The sequence below is a fragment of the Phyllobates terribilis genome, unplaced genomic scaffold (genome assembly GCF_046119375.1).
Source record: "Phyllobates terribilis strain yellow unplaced genomic scaffold, ASM4611937v1 Scaffold_8__6_contigs__length_399053987, whole genome shotgun sequence".
In the NCBI taxonomy this organism is placed as follows: Eukaryota; Metazoa; Chordata; class Amphibia; order Anura; family Dendrobatidae; genus Phyllobates; species Phyllobates terribilis.
Genome location: NW_027362768.1, coordinates 193,871,684 through 193,896,743, shown reverse-complemented (window position 1 = coordinate 193,896,743; position 25,060 = coordinate 193,871,684).

Below are 25,060 nucleotides of genomic sequence, written 5' to 3'. Positions count from 1 at the left end.
AGGCTGAAGTTTGCCAAAACTTACCTGAGAAAGCCTAAAACGTTTTGGAAGAATGTTCTCTGGTCAGATGAGACAAAAGTAGAGCTTTTTGGGAAAAAGCATCAACATAGAGTGTACAGGAAAAAAAAAGAGGCATTCAAAGAAAAGAACACGGTCCCTACAGTCAAACATGGCGGAGGTTCCCTGATGTTTTGGGGTTGCTTTGCTGCCTCTGGCACTGGACTGCTTGACCGTGTGCATGGCATTATGAAGACTGAAGACCAACAAATTTTGCAGCATAATGTAGGGCCCAGTGTGAGAAAGCTGGGTCTCCCTCAGAGGTCATGGGTCTTCCAGCAGGACAATGACCCAAAACACACTTCCAAAAGCACTATAAAATGGTTTGAGAGAAAGCACTGGAGACTTCTAAGGTGGCCAGCAATGAGTCCAGACCTGAGTCCCATAGAACACCTGTGGAGAGATCTCAAAATGGCAGTTTGGAGAAGGCACCCTTCAAATATCAGGGACCTGGAGCAGTTTGCCAAAGAAGAATGGTCTACAATTCCAGCAGAGCATTGTAAGAAACTCATTGATGGTTACCGGAAGCGGTTGTTCGCAGTTATTTTGGCTAAAGGTTGCGCAACCAGGTATTAGGCTGAGGGTGCCAATACTTTTGTCCGGCCCTTTTTTGGAGTTTTGTGTGAAATGATCAATGATTTGATTTTTGCTTCATTCTCTTTTGTGTTTTTTCCTTGCAAGCAAATTAAATGAAGATAATAAGACCAAATAATTTGTGATTGCAATCATTTTCAGGAAGAAACTGAGTATTATCTGACAGAATTGCAGGGGTGCCAATACTTTTGGCCAGCACTGTAGTGCTCCATACAGTATAATGGGCCCCACATAGTGCTCCATAGAGTATAATGGGCCCCACATAGAACTCCATATAGTATAATGGGAACCACATAGTGCTCCATACAGTATAATGGCCCCACATATACAGTATAATGGCCCCACATAGTCCTCCATACAGTATAATGGGCCCCACATAGTCCTTTATACAGTATATTGGCCCCCACATAGTCCTCCATACATTATAATGGGCACCACATAGTCCTCCATACAGTATAATGGGCCCCACATAGTCCTCCAAACAGTATAATGGGCCCCACATAGTCCTTTATCCAGTATAATGGCCCCCACATATTCCTCCATACAGTATAATGGCCCTTACATAGTCCTCCATACAGTATAATGATGGGCCCCACATAGTCCTCCATACAGTATAATGGGCCCCACATAGTCCTCCATACAGTATAATGGGCCCCACATAGTCCTCCATACAGTATAATGGGCCCCACATAGTCCTTTATACAGTATCATGGCCCCCACATAGTCCTCCATGCAGTATAATGGGCCACACATAGTTCTCCATACAGTGTAATGGCCCCACATAGGGGTGGTGATTCTGGTGTCGTGGGCCAAATATAATCACCCTATGGGCCAGATTTGACCCAAGAGCCAGAGTCTGACATTGACATGTATGCATTAGGGGGACTCTGAGAGCGAATAAATAGAACACTAGGGGGCCCACAGCACATACTGTTTGTAACAGTTGTATCTAGACAGGAGAACTTCTTTAAATGATTCCAATTTTAAAATTATTAAATTTTCCCTGTTCTAATGGAAAAATTTGAGATTTAATCAATCCCTTTAAGGAGGCATTTTGCATATTTCTCCTCAATGACTTTTTGTTCATTGTGTTACTACAAAGTGTTGAAAATAAGGGCGAGCACATTAATTCTAAACGAATTAAATTTGTTTAATATTTCCCAAAATGTATAGATTCTAGCAAATCTGAGTTTTTAGTATATTAATTTACGTGAATAAAGCAAAATAGCAACAAGGAGGCTGCCATTTTACTGAATTCAAAAAGGACCAGAAAGGGGTTAAAAAAACACAGTAAAATCTCACATTCACTTGGCCCCTTACCTGTGTCTGCCGCCGCAGTTCACCTCCGGTCCTCCATTGGCTTTCCTGGAACCGACCCTTCTCCAGTGCCCTGGTCTCCTCTTCATGTCCGGCTCCATATAGGCCTCAAAGGACGTCCTGACATCATGACTCCATAAAGAGTGTAAAGACCTAACCAGCGCTAGGAGGAGAGAGAAGAGCAGATCGGCGCTGGAGGAGGACCGGCACTGAAGGAGGACTGGCACTGGAGGAGGACCGGCACTGGAAGAGGACCGGCACTGGAGAAGGACCGGCACTGGAGGAGGACCGGCACTGGAGAAGGACCGGCACTGGAGGAGGACCGGCACTGGAGGAGGACCGGCACTGGAGAAGGACCGGCACTGGAGGAGGACCGGCACTGGAGAAGGACCGGCACTGGAGGAGGACCGGCACTGGAGAAGGACCGGCACTGGAGGAGGACCGGCACTGGAGAAGGACCGGCACTGGAGAAGGACCGGCACTGGAGGAGGACCGGCACTGGAGAAGGACCGGCACTGGAGGAGGACCGGCACTGGAGGAGGACCGGCACTGGAAGAGGACCGGCACTGGAGGAGGACCGGCACTGGAGAAGGACCGGCACTGGAGGAGGACCGGCACTGGAGAAGGACCGGCACTGGAGGAGGACCGGCACTGGAGAAGGACCGGCACTGGAGGAGGACCGGCACTGGAAGAGGACCGGCACTGGAGGAGGACCCGCACTGGGAGAGGACCGGCACTGGAGGAGGACCCGCATTGGAGGAGGACCGGCACTGAAGGAGGACTGGCGCTGGAGGAGGACCGGCACTGAAGGAGGACTGGCACTGGAGGAGGACCGGCACTGGAAGAGGACCGGCACTGGAGGAGGACCGGCACTGGAGAAGGACCGGCACTGGAGGAGGACCGGCACTGGAGGAGGACCGGCACTGGAGAAGGACCGGCACTGGAGGAGGACCGGCACTGGAGAAGGACCGGCACTGGAGGAGGACCGGCACTGGAGAAGGACCGGCACTGGAGGAGGACCGGCACTGGAGAAGGACCGGCACTGGAGAAGGACCGGCACTGGAGGAGGACCGGCACTGGAGAAGGACCGGCACTGGAGGAGGACCGGCACTGGAGGAGGACCGGCACTGGAAGAGGACCGGCACTGGAGGAGGACCGGCACTGGAGAAGGACCGGCACTGGAGGAGGACCGGCACTGGAGAAGGACCGGCACTGGAGGAGGACCGGCACTGGAGAAGGACCGGCACTGGAGGAGGACCGGCACTGGAAGAGGACCGGCACTGGAGGAGGACCCGCACTGGGAGAGGACCGGCACTGGAGGAGGACCCGCATTGGAGGAGGACCGGCACTGAAGGAGGACTGGCGCTGGAGGAGGACCGGCACTGAAGGAGGACTGGCACTGGAGGAGGACCGGCACTGGAAGAGGACCGGCACTGGAGGAGGACCGGCACTGGAGAAGGACCGGCACTGGAGGAGGACCGGCACTGGAGAAGGACCGGCACTGGAGGAGGACCGGCACTGGAAGAGGACCGGCACTGGAGGAGGACCGGCACTGGAGGAGGACCGGCACTGGAGAAGGACCGGCACTGGAGGAGGACCGGCACTGGAAGAGGACCGGCACTGGAGGAGGACCCGCACTGGGAGAGGACCGGCACTGGAGGAGGACCCGCATTGGAGGAGGACCGGCACTGAAGGAGGACCGGCAATGGAGGAGGACCGGCACTGGAGGAGGACCGGCACTGGAAGAGGACCGGCACTGGAGGAGGACCCGCACTGGGAGAGGACCGGCACTGGAGGAGGACCCGCATTGGAGGAGGACCGGCACTGAAGGAGGACTGGCGCTGGAGGAGGACCGGCACTGAAGGAGGACTGGCACTGGAGGAGGACCAGCACTGGAAGAGGACCGGCACTGGAGGAGGACCGGCACTGGAGAAGGACCGGCACTGGAGGAGGACCGGCACTGGAGAAGGACCGGCACTGGAGGAGGACCGGCACTGGAAGAGGACCGGCACTGGAGGAGGACCGGCACTGGAGGAGGACCGGCACTGGAGAAGGACCGGCACTGGAGGAGGACCGGCACTGGAAGAGGACCGGCACTGGAGGAGGACCCGCACTGGGAGAGGACCGGCACTGGAGGAGGACCCGCATTGGAGGAGGACCGGCACTGAAGGAGGACCGGCAATGGAGGAGGACCAGCAATGGAGGAGGACCGGCGCTGGAGGAGGGCCGGCACTGAAGGAGGACCGGCACTGGAAGAGGACCGGCACTGGAGGAGGACCCGCACTGGAGGAGGATCGGCACTGGAAGAGGACCGGCACTGGAGGAGGTCCGGCACTGGAGAAGGACCCGCACTGGAGGAGGACCCGCACTGGAGGAGGACCAACACTGGAGGAGGACCGGCACTGGAGGAGGACCCGCACTGGAGGAGGACTGGCACTGGAGGAGGACCGGCACTGGAGGAGGACCCGCACTGGAGGAGGACCGGCACTGGAGGAGGACCCGCACTGGAGGAGGACCGGCACTGGAGGAGGACCGGCACTGGAGGAGGACCCGCACTGGAGGAGGACTGGCACTGAAGGAGGACTGGCACTGGAGGATGACCGGCACTGGAGGAGGACCCGCACTGGAGGAGGAGCGGCGCTGGAGGAGGGCCGGCACTGAAGGAGGACTGGCACTGGAAGAGGACCGGCACTGGAGGAGGACCCGCTCTGGAGGAGGACCGGCACTGGAAGAGGACCGGCACTGGAGGAGGACCCGCACTGGAGGAGGACCCGCACTGGAGGAGGACCGGCGCTGGAGGAGTGCCGGCACTGAAGGAGGACCGGCACTGGAGAAGGACCCGCACTGGAGGAGGACCCGCACTGGAGGAGGACCGGCACTGGAGGAGGACCGGCACTGGAGGAGGACTGGCACTGGAGGAGGACCGGCACTGAAGGAGGACCCGCACTGGAGGAGGACCGGCACTGGAGGAGGACCCGCACTGGAGGAGGACCGACACTGGAGGAGGACCCGCACTGGAGGAGGACCCGTAATGGAGGAGGACCGGCACTGGAGGAGGACCGGTACAATTTTTTAACCCCTTCCTGGCCCATCAGTTTGTTATTTTTGGGATCTGGACACCTCAGAGAACAATACGTGGCTTTCTTTAGCGTCAATTCGGGCTCATTTCATTTTGATACAATTTGAATCCCCCATCCGAATTTGATCAAATCTGCCGATATCGAATTTTGTCAGACCTACTCATCTCTAGAGAAAACCATAAAAGGGCTTTAACTAAAGATTATACAGTAAAAAAAAAAGCCTAAACACATACATGCGCTAACATTTCAGCGACGATACTAATCACAATCATGGGAAGCCGCTGCTCAATTACTGAATAATTTCCGTGGCCTAATCACATTTCCTGCAATTCCGTTCTGGTATCAACCAAGTTCACAGTGAATTAAAGATCCTTATTTCCTCTGAATCCCACTAATTTTGTGACAGCGTCGCGTCATCCGCCGCTCGCTTTGTTCTGCTGAAGGTCTATGTAAACAAATGTATCCACAGATAAACTGCTGCCTATTTATAGCCGGAGACGCTGTATGTTTGTGGCAGCGCGGCGGCGCGTTGTTTCCCCGTGCACGTGAGACTCGTCTCTTACTGTTCTGGATGCGGAGCGGCGGCACGCACAGCGACTTAGATGAATTATCTCTCGTCAGCAGCTGGCATTTAACAAACACACTGAATGTTTTAATCAAGTGACTTTTACTGAAAGCGATTTTCTATGTCAGTAACATTGTGTACAAGGGCTTGTAAAAGTTACAATATTCAGCAGCACAAGTCCTGGAAACACGGAGACGTGATTATCTGTACTGGAGCCCGTCAAATGCAGCGAGCAATGCCTGTCACACGGCCGCACCCATTATGTGTTCATGTTGGATTTTTTTTTGCAACAAATGTAGCAACTATGTATTGTCTTTGTTAACTCTTTGATGTTTTTTTACACAATGTTTCAAAAATGGCGTCAAACACACAACAGAAACCTTGAAATTAAATAAACCTTTACCCCTTAAAGGGAATCTGTCACCAGGTTTTTGCTTTGTAACCTGAGAGCAGCATGATGTTGGTGCAGAGACCTCTGATTCCTGCGATGTCTCACTTACTGGGCTGTTTGCTGTAGTTTTGATAAAATCCCTTTTTTATCTGCTGAGATCTATCAGTTCTCTGAATGCTGAGACGGCTATAACCCCCCACACACCTGATTGGCAGCTTTCGGTGTAAAACCCGCCCACACCCCTGATTGGCAGCTTTCTGTGTATTACTCCGCCCACACCCCTGATTAGAAGCTTTCTGTGTATAACTCCACCCACACCCCTGATTGGCAGCTTTCTGTGTATAACTCCACCCACACCCCTGATTGGCAGCTTTCTGTGTATAACTCCGCCCACACCCCTGATTGGCAGCTTTCTGTGTGCACTGTGCATAGGCTGACAGCTGTCAATCAGTGGTGTGGGCGAGGTTATAGAGAGCTCAGCATTCAGAGAACAAGTAGATGGGAGCAGATAAAAGTGATTTCATCAAAATTGCAGTAAGGAGCCCAGTAAGTGACACATCCCAGGAATGAGGGTGTCTGCACCCAATCATGCTGCTCTCAGATGAGGTGGCAAAAACCTGGTAAAAGATTCCCTTTAAGGACCAAGTTATTTCCAGGCTTTAGTACCCTACATTTATTTTTTTTACTTCAATTTTTAAATGGTCTCGTTAAAGGGTTATTTCCAAAGAATCCTCAAGATACGGGACAGCTTGCTGATAACTGGGAGTCTGACGTCTGGGACCTTCCGGCAATCAATACAATGTGGCACTAGATCCCCAAGAATGGGTCTCCGCAGCCCCATCCTGATTGTAGTGCGCATGAGCTGCCTCCTCTCCACCACTGTCTATAGGATTGGCAAGTACAGTTCCAGCGCTTGGATATTTCGATCAGACATATAGACAATGAATGGAGCGGAGGACAATCAGGACAAATGTAGAGCCCCATTCTCGGGGATTTAGAGCCACATTTCCGGATTGCTGGAGGTCCCAGTGGTTGTTCCCCAAGCAATCAGCAACTTATCCCCTAGCCTATGAATTGGGGATTACTTGAATTTTGAGGAAAATCAGCACTTTCCCCTCATTGCATCAGTGTAAAAATAATGAGTCCAAGTCATGAAACAGTTTTCTCCAAGAATTCGGCATAAAACTGTTTGAAAATGTTTCTGTTTTGAAACTTTTGCCATTTTTACGCGAGCACCGACAACTATTCGAAAAGTGGGTGAAGCTTTGCCGGGAGGAGGTGTGGCCAAGCAGGGATGACAAATTCATCATAATTTATGCCACAAAAATGGCATATGACAGACTGAAGTACATTTCTTTCGATGACGCACGGCAGCTGAAAGATGTGCCAAATTCTTAATGAATTTGGCACATCTCTGCAGCGCACTGTTCATCACAACTGGCATACAACACTTCAGTCTTGATGAATTGGGGGCCAAAGGGTCTTGTTTTTTGCAGGATGAATTGTAATTTTTGCATAAATTATTTGGGGGGTACATACACAATTGCTTCCAATTTGTTTAATATTGATAGAATAAGCAACAAAAAAACAAAAACATTCCATCATGTTATTACGGGTTTTTTTCTAGAATCTGCACTGTTTGGAGCACATGTTGTGGGAAGAAGACAAATATGAGAATTTTTTCATAGAAGAAAATTTGTCATTTTATATACATTGTTTATCCTTTTTTTAACCCATTAATGGGATTAAATATTTTCTTTTTTTTTGCACCAGAAAATGTTATAAAGTATATAAAAAGTATAATACAACAACAAACAATACTCCACCTTAAAATCCCCACTGTTACCAGAATCTTTGTCCAGTTGATCCCTGATGGTCTCTGCTTACTTTGTTCCTGCCATCATGTGATGAACATTCATGTGACCACTGCAGCCAATCACTGCTGTGAGCAGTTATGCCACAAGATGCCATTGACCACTGAGATGACCAGACCTGAGCTCATGTGGAAGGACAGAATTTATTCTCTGCAGCAAAGTAAAATAAGACTGACGAGCACAGATTAAGAGGCTGCACTGGAGTGTATGGGGAAGTAAGAATAGCGTATTGTTTCGGGTTTTTAATATTCCTTGAAAATCAACAGGACCGGTCACCAGGTCAAAAATGGGCAGTTTTAGCTTTTCCTTTTATTCCTGCTGCTCCCCTGAGCATTCCACTTTTTCTTTTTTTTAAATCCGCTTTACGCTTTCAGAGATAAGGGGCTTTTTATCTAGTGGTAGTCTTTATGGTCTTTATAAGGGGGTGTGGCTCATAGGTTCCTCTGGGGCGTGTCTTTAGGCTGCTTTGCATAATTACCCTGTCAGACATGCCCTTTTGTAAAGACCACAAAAATTAGCACTAAATGAAAAGGAAATGGAACCGTACGGTGGATTTATAAAAAACAAAAAGTGGAATAGTCGTGGGATTAAAATAAGTGCAACAACTGCCCTTTTTTGACCTGGTAACGAGTTCTCTCTAAGTAAGTCAGTATGTTGCCTGTTTGGACATATGATAAGAACATGCATGGAGTCAGAGTTGACTTCGGCATTGAACGGGCTGTTGACAGTGCGCCTGTACATTGCGGCCATCTGATCTCTAGTGATCTCAGGGACACAACGGCAGTATCTGCTCTATCACTATAATACAATATATGTCAGGGTGCCCTCAACTGCCTAAAGCCCCTAACCTAATATTATATCAGAGGATTCGAGAAAATCATCCAAAATATCACATAGATTGGAGCATGACATTGTAACCAACCATTAGGTCATGTTCACATGTTGGTTCCGGCTTAGTTTTGACTTTTTCCGCCATTCTTTACACATTGTTACAAAAAGTGCGGAAAACAAACTCTGAATGAAAATAAGTCAATAAACCATTAAAGCTTCTGGAATAAACTCACAATTCCAAGTGTTTTGTTGACGGAGCCCAAGTGAGTAATTAATGGTCCCGGCTTTAGGACATGGGTTAAGGTGTAAGATATCAATGGTAACGTGTTTATACCCAGCACGTGTCCAATTAATGCAGGAAGAGCAGATTATACATTCTGATCCTCCACCAATGTAATCTAATAACAAGTGGGTGACGACCACTAAGCATTTATATTCTTCCCGGCCCGGAATCAGAAGCAGGTGAATAATGGACATGGAGCGTGCTGTGACTGCCTGACAACTGCTCAGAAATGTGGGGGATTACAGCAGATATTAAATTGTCGCATGTGACGTCATTTGTCCAAGTAGGCGATAAGATAAAGAGGTGAAATATTAGGAGGTAATAAGGTAAAATCTACTCCCGGGGCCCTGTACTAGGGATATAAAGAGATGACCATTTAAATAATAGTAATAATAATAATCTTTTTATTTATATAGCACCAACATATTCCGCAGCGCTTTACAATTCAGAGCTTCATATACAACAGTCATAAGTAACAGTTAAAGATAATACAATATTTAAAGCAAAAATAATGACGACCCTGCTCGTAAGAGCTTACAATCTACAATGAGGTGGGGTGACACAATATATAGGGGCTTATGTACAAGGATGGTTCAGCCATCTTGAGGGGATGAGGGATAGATAAAGGCTGCATGAGCTCGACACCAGCCAGTATCTGTAGTGCTTTTGGGTGCGGTGAAGTTTGGTGGAGACTTGTGTTTGGAGAAATAGTGAATGGGATATAAATATATAAAAGGACGTCGATTAGGGAACGTGATAGGCCGCCCTAAATAAATGTGTTTTTTAGGGAGTGCCTAAAACTGTGTAAGTTGTGGTTCATCCTAATATCTTGGGGTAGAGCATTCCAAAGAATAGGTTCAACTCGGAAGAAGTCTTGGAGCCGGGAGTGGGAGATACGGGTTAATGCAGATGTTAGTTGACAATCACTTGAGGAGCGTAGAGAACGGGTAGGCCGATAAACATAAATGAGGGAGGAGATGTAGGGGAGTGCCACACTGTGGAGAACTTTGTGGGTGAAAACAAGCAATTTAAATAGGTTCCTATAATTCATGGGCAGCCAGTGCAATGACTGGAACAGAGCGGAGGAGTCTGAGTAATGATTAGCCAAATAGATGACCCTGGCTGCAGCATTAAGGATGGGCTGGAGGGGGGAAAGTCGAGTGAGGGGGAGGCCAGTTAATAGAGAGTTACAGTAGTCAAGGCGGGAGTGGATCAGGGCAACAGTGAGGGTTTTTGTTGTTTCCAAGGTGAGAAAGGGACGGATTCTAGAGATGTTCTTCAGGTGCAAGCGACAAGAGCGGACAAGAGATTGTATATGGAAGGTGAAGGAGAGATTGGTGTCAAACACAACGCCCAAGCAACGCGCCTGCTGGCACGGTGTTATTGTAGTGCCACACACGGAGAGAGAGATGTCAAATATAGGGAGGTGAGTAGACAGCGGGAGCAGAAGAATTTCAGTATTTGGAAAGGTTGAGTTTCAGATAGAGAGCGGACATGATGTTAGAAACTGTGGACAGACAGCCACTTGTGTTCTGTAGCACAGCGGGGGTAAGGTCAGGGGATGAGGTGTATAGTTGTGTGTCATCAGCATAACAATGGTACTGAAAGCCAAATTTGCTGATGGTCTGTCCCATTGGGGCCCTGTAGAGAGAGAAGAGAAGAGGGCCAAGGACTCACCCCTGAAGGACCCCAATGGCCAGAGGAAGAGGAGAAGAAGTGGAGCCAGCGAACGATACACTGAAGGAGCGGTCAGAAAGATAGGAGGAGAACCAGGAGAGAGCAGTGTCCTTTATGCTGATTGAGTGGAGCATAGAGAGTAGGAGATGGTGGTCAACGGTGTTGAAAGCTGCAGAGAGGTCAAGAAGAATGAGCAGAGAGTAGTCACCATTACGTTTTGCTGTCAGAAGGTCATTGGTCACTTTGCTGAGTGTAGTTTCTGTCTAATGTAGAGGGCGTATGCCAGACTGTGATGGATCTAGAAGAAAGTGGAAGAGAGTGGAGAGGTAACGGGTAGGTCGGGAGAAGGCCAGGCGCTCCAAGAGTTTATGGATGAAGGGGAGATTGGAGACTGGTCTGTAGTTATTTGTGCAGGAAGGGTCAAGAGAGAGTTTTTTTTAGTAATACAGTAATGATGGCGTGTTTGAAGGAGGAGGGGAAGATACCAGAAGAGAGGGAGAGATTAAAGATTTTAGTTAGGTGAGTAGTGATGACTGGAGAGAGAGACTAGAGTAGGTGTGAGGGAATGAGGTCAGTGGTGCATGTAGTGGGATGAGAAGAAGAGAGGAGCCTGGAGACTTCTTCTTCTGTGACTGGGTCAAATGTGAAGAGTGATCCAGAGGAGATGAGGAGAGGGATGGGAGTCACCGCACTTGGTGGCTGGGAGCTGATTTCCTGATGGATATTCTCTATTTTGTCTGTGAAGTAGGAGGCCAGATCCTCAGCACAAATGTCCGTGATGGGGGCCTGTGCTTTAGGACTGAGAAGGGAGTGAAAGGTGTCAAAGAGTTTTTTGGGGTTGTTGAATAGTGAGGATATCAGGGTGGTGAAATAGGTCTGTTTGGCGAGGTGAAGGGCAGAGTTATAGTTTCTTAACATAAATTTATAGTGGATAAAGTTTTCTGGTGTGCGAGTTTTCCTCCATAGGTGTTCGGCACTCCTAGAGCATCGCTGGAGAAATCGAGTTTGTGGTGTGAGCCAGGGCTGTTTTACTCTGTATTTAGAGGTTCTGAGGGTGAGGGGCCCTACTTGGTCCAGGATGCTTCCGAGGGTGTCATTGTAGTAATATACAGCCAGATCAGGACAGAAGAAAGAGGATTTAAAGAGGTTGTCACAGTTCAACAAGTCATCGCTAGGGGTCTCACTGCCATATCGCTTGGGGTCTCACTGACAGATCCCCCACAATCCTGAGAATAGGGACTACTGCTCTCCTGGAATAGGACTGAAGCTCTGACCATCCCATAGATAATAACAGCAGCGGTAGTGTTCATGTGTCACCGCTACTCCATTTTAAGGGAACATTTCTGAGCTCCATTCTTGGGATCGGTGGAGATCTTAGGAGTGGGATCCTGATTGGATAGGTGCTAACTAATTCATTTGGGTCAACCCTGTAAGGCTTCTCTGCTTTTACCTATGTATTGTTAGTTTCTGCTTTCTTTTAGTTTCTCGTACCATTGGTACGCCAGGTGCTCTCTGTGTTATGATCTGCTACAAGAACTAAGGAAAGAAAGGGAATCTGTCCCTACAATAAGACTAAGCTGATTCCCTACGTTGCAGCGGGCGACCTGTTCCTTGTGAACAGACCCGCCTTCGTCCTCAGCTAGTCTGAACGCAGACCTATAGAGTAAAGGGAGGGGTCCCTAAAAGAACTAAGGACTGGGACAAAATAGGACACCTCCTAGCAGATGTTGTAGCGGAGCAAAAAGACAAACAGACAAAAAGTACTAAGAGGTCCAAAGGACCAAACGAACTAGAGAGATAGGTACAAAAGCACCTGGCTAGATAGACAGTCAAATAACACTGAAGTCCAACAAAGCCAGAAGGGCGGAGCTGGAATAAATAGGCAGCAGGTCACGTGACCACAAAATAGAAAAAAACTAACAGGAGGGTTGTAACAGTACCCCCTCTTCTATGAGAATCCTCCGGATCCTCCAGGCCCAGGCCTATCAGGAAACCTCCTGTGGAAAGCTCTGACAAGTCTAGGGGCAGAGACATCATCCGCCCTTACCCAGGAGTTATCCTCGGGACCGAAACCTTTCCAAGCGACGAGATACTGCAATCTCCCTCTATGCCTTCTGGAATTCAGGATACGAGAAATTTCATATTCGCCATCTTCCACCACCGGAGGAACTGGGACAGTGGAGTCCCTATCCGATACATCAGCTTTTTTCAACAAGGAAACATGAAACGCAGGATTAATCTTCCAGGAAGTGGGGACCTCCAACCTAACAGCAGACTGGTTAACCACCTGAAGCACCTTAAATGGCCCCACAAACTTCGGACCCAATTTTTTAGAGGGAATCCTCAACCGCAGATTCTTTGAGGACAACCAAACCATGTCACCCACAGTAAACAAAACCTCTTTACTTTTCCTGTTAAAATACTTCTTGGACTTCTTGTTAGCCTCTTGAAGGTTACAACGTACATCAGTCCAAACTCTCTCCAAATCATCGGAAAAATTCTCCTCCTCCGGAACAGCCGACACCAATTTGGAGAACGAACCAGATGACGGATGTCACCCAGTACAACAAAAAAAAGGAGAACACCCAGCAGAGGAGGATGTATGGTTGTTAAGAACAAATTCTGCGAGAGGCAGAAACTCAGACCACTCCTCTTGATTGTCTGCCACAAAACAACACAAAAACTGTTCAACATCCTGGTTCTTTCTTTCAGTCTGTCCATTAGACTCAGGATGATACCCAGACGAAAATGACAAATGGACTCCCAGCCTGTCACAAAAGGCACGCCAAAAACGAGCCACAAACTGAGGACCTCTATCAGAAACAATATCCGTGGGAACGCCATGGAGCCTCACAATCTCCTTAACAAACACCTTAGCGAGTGTCTTAGCGCAGGGTAGCTTAATGAATGGAACCAAATGACACATCTTGCTAAAACGGTCCATGACCACCCAGATGACAGTGAAACCCTCGGACACAGGAAGGTCAGTAATAAAATCCATTGTGAGATGCGTCCAAGGCGCACTAGGAACCTCCAGAGTAAAAAGCAACCCCGCAGCAGGGGTATGTGAAGCCTTTGACCTAGCACACACAGTACACTGACACACCCACTTGATGACTTCCTTCTGCCATCCAGGCCACCAAAAACTGCGACTTATAAGTCTCTTAGTCTCAGAAATTCCTGGATGACCTGCCAACCGAGACTCATGACACTCCACAAACAAATCTCTCCTAAAGGTTCTAGGCACAAACAACCTCCCATGGGGAGTGTTAGATGGGGCATCATCTTGAGCTTTCAGAATCCCATTCTCCAAAACGGAGTCCAATGCAGCTAACACAACTCCTTCCTGTAAAATGCTCTCCTCCTCCTCGGCACCGACCGTAGGAGAGAAGCTGCGAGATAAAGCATCGGCTTTAACATTCTTAGTACCAGGGATATAGGTAACAGAAAAATGAAACCGAGAAAAAAAAAAGTGCCCACCTAGCCTGACGGGCATTCAAGCGCTTGGCAGCATCCAGATAAATCAAATTTTTATGATCAGTGAAAACCTGAACCGGAAATTTAGCACCTTCCAAGAAATGCCGCCAATGTTCAAACGCGAGTTTAATAGCCAGCAATTCCCGATTACCAACATCGTAATTAAGTTCGGTTTCTGAAATTTTTTTCGAAAAAAAAAGCACAGGGATGTACTCCACCCTTGTTCTCCTGAGACAAAACCGCACCGACCCCCACCGATGAAGCATCGACCTCGACCAAAAAAGGCTTGGTCTCATCAGGCTGCATAAGGATAGGGGCAGAACTGAACCTCTCCTTGAGATACACAAAAGCTTCAATGGCCTCAGTAGTCCACTGGACCGTATTCGCACCTTTCCTGGTGAGATCGGTTAGAGGCTTAACAATTATAGAAAAATTCTTAATGAATTTTCTGTAATAATTGGCGAAACCCAAAAATCTCTGTATAGATTTCAAACCAATAGGCTTTGGCCATTCCTGCACAGCCTGAACCTTCACCGGGTCCATCTCAAAGCCCTCGCTGGAGATAATGTAGCCCAAAAAACTAATTCTCTGCACAGCGAACTCACATTTCTCCAGCTTAGCAAAAAGTGAAATGTCACTCAACCCCTTCCCGACCCGTGTCACAGCGTCTGTGACATGGAAATCGGTGCGTTCCCGACCCATGTCACAGCGTCTGTGACATGGAGGGATCGCGCCCCTGCAGCGCTTTGCGAGCGGTGTCGTTCAGGTGTCACAGTAGCTACTGCAACTGGGCATCCTGTAGTCGACCCCACGGGGGGTGGATTAACCCCCCCATGCCTGGGACCCCTCCGATTGGCAGTTTCATTTTCACTTTTAGTGAAACTGCCAATCGGAATGAATTAAATATTTCACCAATGAAAATTGGTGAAATATTTAAATCTGGGCATGGTCTGATGCATATAGCATCAGCCATTGGCTGGGGGGAGTGTCACCTCTGTCCCCCCCCCAGATCTGATTGGGGCTAGTGTCCATGTGACGCTAACCCTCCAATCAGATGTGGAGGAGGATGTTTACTATGGCTAATCAAACTGCCCAGCTTTCATCCCGTCCGTGGAAGCTGAGGAGTTTGATTACCCACATCCAATGTCGACCCCAGAGCCGCCGGAGAACCGCCAGCGACCCCCGCCGCCAGCGATCCACCGCCGCCAGCGATCCGCCGCCGCTGTCACTGCCGGTAATTATTTCCCCCCTTGTCCGATTTCAGCCCCCACTTAGCCCCCGACCCCCCCTCCTTCCCCTACCACCCCTCCTCCATCCCCTACCACCCCCCCCTCCACCCCAGTCCAATTTCCTACCGCTCCCTCCGCTCCCTCTCCCACATCTTCATCCACCGGCTGGTGCTCTCCTTCTGCCAGCCAGTGTACGGTGATCACAGGCAGCAGCAGGCTCACTGCAAATCCCCTGCGCCTGTGATCACCGATCATCCCCCCTGTACCAGTGATCATCCCCCTGTCCCAGTGATCACCCCCCCGTCCCCAGTGATCACCCTCCCATCCTCAGTAAACACCCCCCAGTCCCCAGTGATCACCCCCCCAGTCCCCAGTGATCACCCCCCAGTCCCCATTGATCACCCCCCAGTCCCCAGTGATCACCCCTCCATCCCAAGTGATCACCCCCCGTCCCCAGTGATCACCCCCCCCGTCCCCAGTGATCACCCCCCAACCCAGTGATCAACCCCCCCAGCTGCTGCCGGCCTCCTACCCCCCTTGCTGCTGTCGGCTCCTGCCCCCTTCTGCCCCAGTGATCACCCCCCCTGCTGCTGCTACTGCCGGCTTCCTGCCCCCCCTTTCTGCCTCCTCCTACGCCTCAGCGCGCCCCCTCCTGCGCCTCAGTGCGCCCCCTCCTGCGCCCCATGTGCCTGAGTGCACCCCCTCCTGTGCCCCATGTGCCAGAGTGCACCCCGTGAGCCTGAGTGCGCCCCGTGTGCCTGAGTGCACCCCGTGTGCCTGAGTGCGCCCTGAGTGCGCCCCCTCCTGTGCCCCGTGTGCCTGAGTGTGCCCCGTGTGCCTGAGTGCGCCCCCTCCTGTGCACCGTGTACCTGAATGCGCCCCCTATGCCTGACAGTCCCCTACGCCTGACAGTCCCCACACGTGACTGCAGAAGGTTACACCAAGCACTCACACACACACACACACATACACTCACACTATAATAAAGTTTCGATTTATTTTTTTTACACACGCACACAGCACACAAAATGTCCGGCCCGTCCCGCTCATCCCAGTCTAGGGCGTACTCAGCTGAGGAGGCTATGTCAGGTTGGTGTGTGTGTTGTAGTGTATGTGAGGTTGTGTGTGTGTGGTGTATACACAACACTATACCACACCGCTCACCAACCTGACATACACTACACAATTTGTGAAGCACCTGGGGGTGCTCACTATCCATCTAGATAAGTTCCCTGGGGGGTCTAGTTTCCAAAATGGGGTCACTTGTGGGGGAGCTCCAATGTTTAGGCACACGGGCTCTCCAAACACGACATGGTGTCCGCTAACAAATTGGAACCATGTTGCGTTTGGAGAGCCCCTGTGTGCCTAAACATTGGAGCTCCCCCACAAGTGACCCCATTTTGGAAACTAGACCCCCCAAGGCACCTATCTAGATGCATAGTGAGCACTTAGAACCCCCAGGTGTTTCACAAATTGATTCGTAAAAATGAAAAAGTGGGAAAAAAAACACTTTTTTATTTTTACGGATTCATTTGTGAAGCACCTGGGGGTTCCAAGTGCTCACTATGCATCTAGATAGGTGCCTTGGGGGGTCTAGTTTCCAAAATGGGGTCACTTGTGGGGGAGCTCCAATGTTTAGTCACACAGGGGCTCTCCAAACGCGACATGGTGTCCGCTAACAAATTGAATGAAAAATCGGCTCAAATTGTTAGCGGACACCATGTTGCGTTTGGAGAGCCCCTGTGTTCCTAAACATTGGAGCTCCCCCACAAGTGACCCCATTTTGGAAACTAGACCCCAAAAGGCACCTATCTAGATGCATAGTGAGCACTTAGAACCCCCAGGTGCTTCACAAATTGATTCGTAAAAATGAAAAAGTAGAAAAAAAAACACTTTTTTATTTTTACGGATTAATTTGTGAAGCACCTGGGGGTTCCAAGTGTTCACTATGCATCTAGATAGGTGCCTTGGGGGATCTAGTTTTTGCATAGTCAGCACTTTAAACCCCCAGGTGCTTCACAAATTGATCTGTGAAAACAAAAAAGTACTTTTTTTTTTCACAAAAAATTTTTTTAGCCCAAATTTTTACATTTTCACATGGGTAGCAGGATAAAATGCATCCTAAAATTTGTTGGGCAATTTCTCCTGAGTGCACCAATACCTCATATGTGGTCATAAACCACCGTTTGAGCGCATGGCAGGGCTCAGAAGGGAAGGAGCGCAATTTGACTTCTGGAGCTAATTTACTATTCAAAAAGTGAAATGGCACTCCTTCCCTTCTGAGCCCTGCCGTGCGCCCAAACAGTGGTTTATGACCACATATGAGGTATCGGTGTACTCAGGAGAAATTGCCCAACAAATTTTAGGATGCATTTTATCCTATTACCCATGTGAAAATTAAAAAATTTAGGGTAAAAGAAAATTTTTGTTAGAAAAATTAAAATGATAATTTTTTTCTTCCATGTTGCTTTAGTTCCTATGATGCATCTGAAGGGTTAATAATCTTCTTGAATGTAGTTTTGAGTAGCTTGAGGAGTGCAGTTTTTGGAATGGTGTCACTTTTGGGTGTTTTCTGTCATGTACACCCCTCAAAGGGGCTTCAAATGTGATGTGGTCACTAAAAAAATGGTTTTGTAAATTTTCCTGGAAAAAAAGATAAATTACTGATGAATTTGAACCCTTCAAACTTCCTACCAAATTTTTTTTTTTTTCCAAAATTGTGCTGATGTGAAGTAGACATGTGGGAAATGTTATTTATTAACTATTTTGTGACACATCACTCTCTGGTTTAGCAGAATAAAAATGAAAAATTTGAAAATTGTGAAATTTTCAACATTTTTCCCATATTTTTGATTTTTTCACAAATAAACGCAAATATTATCGACCTAAATTTAATACTAACATGAAGCCCAATATGTCACGAAAAAATAATCTCAGAATCGCTAGGATCCGTTGAAGTGTTCCAGAGTTTTTACTTCGTAAAGGGACACTGGTCAGAATTGACAAAAATGCCAAGGTCATTAGGTTGGAGCCAAAATAGGCTGGGTCCTGAAGGGGTTTAACTGCAATACCTCACGTATGCTCTGCCAATGAGACTCCAGATCTGGCGAATAAATCAAAATGTCATCCAAATACACAACCACATTCTTACCAATCAAAGGTCTCAGGATGTCATTAATAAGGTTCTGAAAAAACGCGAGTGCATTGGTAAGACCAAAAGGCATAACCAGATTCTCAAAATGACCCACAGGAGTGTTAAAAGCAGTTTTCCATTCATCACCCTCCTTCACTCGTAACAAATTGTATGCCCCCCGGAGATCAATTTTAGATAACCACTTGGCCCCCACTAACTGGTTAAATAAGTCAGGAATTAACGGCAATGGGTAGGAATTGCGTACGGTAATTTTATTAATTTCGCGAAAGTCCAGACATGGACGTAAACCGCCGTCCTTTTTCTTTACAAAAAAAATCAAACTGCCACAGTTGACTTAGAAGGTCTAATGTGACCAGCTGCCAGGCTAGTCTCTATGTACTCCTCCAAGGCCTTTCTTTCAGGGATAGTCAGATTAAATAAGCGACTCTTGGGAAGAGTAGCTCCAGGAACAAACTCAATGGTGCAATCATAGTCTCTATGAGGAGGTAAAACTTGCGATTCCTCCTCTGAAAAAACCTTCCAAAAATCCTGAATAGGTACAGGTAATTCCCCTTTTTCCACAGCCGCAATGCGACCGTTACAAGACTTATCATAGCACTTAGGACTCCATGACTTAATCTCATTAGTAGACCAGTAAAGGATTGTGCAGTTTTAACCAAGGCAAACCTAAAACTACTGGAGAAGGTAAATTATTTAATACCACCAAATCCAAATTTTCCTGGTGAATACCATTGATAGTGAGGGGAAATGCAGCAGTCTTGTGAGTAATACATTTCAAAGGAGTGTTGTCAATAGCAATCACAGAAATAGGTGATGACAAAGGTTTGGATTCCAATTTAAGTTTTTCCAAAAACTCCTTATCAATCACATTAAGTGTTGAACCACAATCCACAAATACCTGAAATTCAATAAAATCTTCCTGCAATAAGGTACTCCCTGAAAGAAATACTCCCTTAGAATTCAAACAAGCAATACGGGCATAACTAACCTTTTTTTTTTTTTCTTTGCTTAAACAAAGCTCACAGTTCTTAACCCTAGAACGCATACCTGGGGCCTCACAGGCCCGTCCTGTTAATTGTTTTCTATTTTCTACAAGATTACTTTAGTTAGAATTTTGAAACTCTAGGTATTCCTCAGGTATATAGTTGTTTGTCATTTTTGTTTGAGTTATTCCATGTTATTTGCACACGGGCCTAAAAGGCCCCAGGTATGTGAAAAAGTAGATTTTTATGGTCATGCGTTCTAGGGTTAATCAAATGGTCAGATTTACCACAGTAAAAACACAATCCCTTGGAAAACCTGCGGTCTCTTTCCTGAGAGCGGAGTGACATCGCCCCAACCTCCATCGGTTCTCCGCCGTCCGAGCAGACCCTCTGAGGACTAGGAGCTGCCATTGCAGGAATTTTCTCATCATTAACCCTGTCACGCAGTCTCCTGTCCACACGTATAGCTAATTGCATGGCTTCTTGCAAGGTCACAGGAGCAGGGAATGCAATCAGCAGATCTTTAACCCTTTCACTTAGACCGGCAAGAAACAAACATTTTAACGCCGAATCATTCCATTTCACTTCTGAAGACCACCTTCTGAAGTGTGTACAATAATTTTCAACATCACCTGACCCCTGCTTCAAATGTCTCAGTTCTGTCTCAGCAGGTGAGACTCGATCAGGATCGTCATACAATAACCCCATAGCAGAAAAAAAATCCTCCACTGATCTAAAACACGGATCATTAGGTTGGAGAGAAAAGGCCCACCCCTGTGGTTCTTTGCACAAAAGTGACATGATAAACCCAATGAGCTGTGATTCATTCCCAGAGGACCTTGGTCTCAAACGAAAATATAATAAACAAGCATTTTTAAAGGAAAAAAAATCTTGTTGTTTACCATCAAAAATATCAGGCAGTCCTACCTTTGGTTCCACAAAATGCGCTCCAGGACAGCTACTCACGTGTTGCTGGAACTCGGCCACCTCTAGAGACAATCCCTGCAGGAATTGAGCCAACTCTTGAATAGAAACCATACTGATCCCCGGATTTCTTTCTTAAGTTTAAGTTTGGGCTGGACTTACTGTTATGATCTGCTACAAGAACTAAGGAAAGAAAGGGAATCTGTCCCTACAATAAGACTAAGTTGATTCCCTACGTTGCAGCGGGCGACCTGTTCCTTGTGAACAGACCCGCCTTCGTCCTCAGCTTGTCTGAACGCAGACCTATAGAGTAAAGGGAGGGGTCCCTAAAAGAACTAAGGACTGGGACAAAATAGGACACCTCCTAGGAGATGTTGTAGCAGAGCAAAAGGACAAACAGACAAAAAGTACTTAGAGGTCCAAAGGACCAAACGAACTAGAGAGATAGGTACAAAAGCACCTAGCTAGATAGAGAGTCAAATAACACTGAAGTCCAGCAAAGCCAGAAGGGCGGAGCTGGAATAAATAGGCAGCAGGTCACGTGACCACAAAATAGAAAAAAACTAACAGGAGGGTTCTAACACTCTGATACTGACCTGATCTCTCTGCAGCAGACTGGTGCTGGCTCCTTCCTGCACTTTTTCGTCCAATACCTTTAGTTTCCATTAGGGGGATTGTCAGGGTTCCACAGGGACAACACTGGAGAGATAATATCTCACCGCTGCCGTCACTCTATCAGGATTTCGTCAGGGATTTGGGAGCACATGATCCTGACTACTCACTACTTAGGTATCGGCAAGTGACCAGTAAGCGTATGGTGTCACACCTCCGGATTCCAACGCATGGTATATGTGTATACACCCCCGTACGGTCACTGTCAGTGTCACGATAGCCTAATTATTATTATTCGCTGTCACCACCGTCCAGATTTGAAATATAACACAGGCCTGGTTGGACGTCTGCATTCTGGTAGCATATATGGCTTCGAGGAAGGGAACGATTACAGAGCAAAAGAAACAGGACTATTAAATTTTATATTTAATCCAAAAGGGGGCAGTGTTATGAAAAATATACAAAGATTTTACAAAAGGGGACATTACAATACATTATATACAGTTACACAAAATAAACAGGATTAAAGAAGAAACTTACTCTATACAGTTCGCAGGGACGACTCAGTATAGCTGGAGGGGAGACATTCCAGATTTGACCGTTCTCGAACAGTATCCGTTGCTATATTAAATATATACTCCCGACAAAGAATATGGATCAATCTTCAGTTGGATCTTTTATGCCGAAGAGGGGACCTTCCCACATGCCTCTTGTGCTGACATCATGTGGGCTGTGCTCCACCCTTCATGTTTTTATTAAAAACTCTAACTTCTTTGATAACTCCTCACTGGTTGATCGCAGAAGCCCAAAAGTGATACCATAGTTTTTATTATGAATTTACCTTTTCCTAGAGACTACACATGGCATAGTTGCAATCCATTATTCTGGTACTTTTGTGCCACAGCCCCCCGGAGGGGTTTACAGCTACGGGAAAATGAGCATATTCTTCCCTAGCTGACCCTGTCACTAAAAATATAGGTCCTATTATTATCAGAATTATGGAACTTGAGATATTACATATTTCGTATCGGCTCCGGCCATCTGCCAGACCTCTGTTAAATTCCCTTTGACATCCTGGGAATCGAACTTCCTCAGCTACATGTAAATTGTCGCAAGCCTGTGTCTAATTATCCCCTGCCTCTGCGACGGGGAAATACACTCGCATTTTAATTGGGTTGGTAGCACCTCTCTTGTGTCAGCATTTGTTTAAGCTACTTCTGCTGTGGGGGATAATTTGCAGAGATATCGCTCTTTAGATTGTCAGCTCTTCTCTGGTGACAAATGGTAGATAGGAGGGGTGAGAGGGGCTTCAGGGGAAGAAATAATTGTTAATATTTTTCTTAATATCTCCATTGACAGGAGCTTATTTACTTAGACTTTGCATTGCGAGCTAGGAGTGGCGAGGAACGCCCTTGGAGAAAAGCTTCCCCAGCCTTACAATTATTGATGGCCCTCACCTAAAATCCATGGAACCAGAGGCAATAACTGGCAGCCGTCTCACAAATAATACTTACAAACTCACGTGTTTAAGTTGTGGCCCCAAGATTGCAACATTTGAGAAGCCAACGCATACAGCATTGTAACATCGAGCAGGAGGACCGCACGCTACACTGGCCAACGGCGGAGAGCAATGCCAAGTGGGTAGCCATTAGATTAATCCTTCGACTCAGCAGAAGTCGTACCAAGTGGCAGATTATTTTTGGTGGAGTAATAGACAAATAAACCCTACAGAAGAAGGAATTTCCCTGAATTCCTATTTTAACCATTGGCTATTGCAAATAAGAGAAGTTTCAAAGCCAAGATAATCATGTATTGACCTTCATCTTGGGTTTTAAAAAATAATCCACAAATTGTGACATTCTATAAAAATCACCCCTTAGGAGATCTGATTGATGCACTGCCATGAATATGAACAAATGTCCTGCACTGTATATACAGTGTATATAAACTGAACGTGAGCGTGACGAGAACAAGTATCTGCTCGTCCAATTTTCAGGCTGCTCTTAATGATCCAACGGGGACGAATAAAAGCCGAATTGGAGCCTGAAATCTGTAAAACATATTACTGTTGGAAAATGCACCTTAGCCCGAGATTAATACACTGGCGTCGACACTTCAAAGAGCAAAGGTGAAGATTGCCACAATTCATTAGTGACCCGCGAACTCACAGGCTCCGAAGCCTTACAGGAATAAGATGCAAATGAACGATATTGATCATCTGTTTGCTCTGATTTATAATTAGCGCTTGAAGTACAAATCTTAGAAAAAAAAAAAAAATGCAACTTGAGAAGAGCAATTGTCTGAGAACGACTTCATATTCTTACAGCCTGAAACCTAAAGGGTTAAATCTTTCTCTTCTATTTTTGTTGGAAGGGTCTACAAGCAATAAGCTGTCCTACAACACGGATTCCCCAGCCACCTACTGTAATCTATGAGAAAACCCAGCAGTAACTGTTCAATTTCCCTGCAGCATCCCCAGAGGGGAAATGGTGTATTACATGCTGTCTATTGAAGTCACTGTGTTGTTTGTGTGATGCAGGACATGCCTAGTCCTCCAAACACTCCTTGTTGCTGCTTTGCACTAGATGAGGGCACTGAACAGGGTATTTTCCTCTTTTTATGGTACATGACCTCATTATGGCTTAGGTCAACCCTTGAACTGTACGGAGCTGAGGTATGGCAAACCTTGATATGAACGTGGCCTTACTTCATGTACAAAGGGGAAGTTTTTTTTCTCCCTGGATTTCCTATAAAGAAGGTGTGCTCCACTGGAAATGTTGCTTCTAGGAAGAATATCTCCTAATTAATGCACCCAACAAAGGCTCAGCCATGTGTATGACCCCTTACAGAGGTGCGGACATTATATTTTAAGTTTTGGTCACCATTTTTGAAGCAGTGATGACCAGACGTGCAAGCCATATTGGTTGTTTCTACAGATGACCGAATCAATTCTTAACAAATCAAAAGTGCTACAAATTTACAAAAATTAATTTGAATTAATCAAAGTTTGATTTTTTTTTTGCAATTTGATTTCTACAAATTCTAGCAAAACCGCGTCCAGCTGGATTGTGAGGACCAAGAAGGGGTTAAAAAAATCATTTACTCCCTCCGTCCTGACCATTTCCGATCTCTTCCACCACCAGTCCTCCAATTGGCTTTTCCGTCTTCTGCCTTCTATTTCCTTCAGCTTTTCTTCTCTTGGCCCCACATGAGTAAATGCGGAGAGGAACACGGAATTGACGGCTGGACGGAGTTATCCCCGTCTCACCCATGAAAGCCTGAGATGGGAATAACTCTTTACTCTGAAATGCCTGAATTGTTCCTGAAAATCATCAGAACCTAACGCAATCAACTGATCGCAATGGCCGCTCCATTCGGAAAGAAGATGTCTCTGATGAGACAACCCCTTTAACTGAGCCTGCATTAGAGATGAGCAATGAAGTTTCCACTGCCTTGGTCCGGCATCTAGATTGCTCCTCTTGGGCAACTGATCTTCACTTCTGCATTTGGTTCCTTCAACGTGGACCCCTCTCACATTTACTAGGCCCCCCAACGTCATGATGTTGCGAGAGGCCTAGAGACTAGAGTTCATGCAAAGTCATGATGTTGTGTGATCCAGGAAACATCAGGACGTCCAGGACACCGAGCGCAGAAGAGAAGACCGACTTCCAAGGAGGACTGGGCTCGATGCCAGGGCAGCAGAATCGAATTGCTCATCCCCAGCTTCATCAACACCCATGCGTTCCCTTCTTTGGGGTCCAGGTCCAGGAATCTCCTGCTAATCTGCCATAAATATAGATTGTGTGAGCTCCAATGTGGACAGCGATGATGATGTCTATAAAGCGCTGTGGAATTAATGGCGCTACATAAGTGAGTAAAATAGATAAATGAATAAAATCTGGACTAGCGGAACGTGTAAGGAGCGGGCGGCCGTGTAACCGAGGAAAGGTGATGACAATTTCTATTTGTCTATCTCCCAAAATGTATCAGGAGCGCATAGAAGCATTTCTTG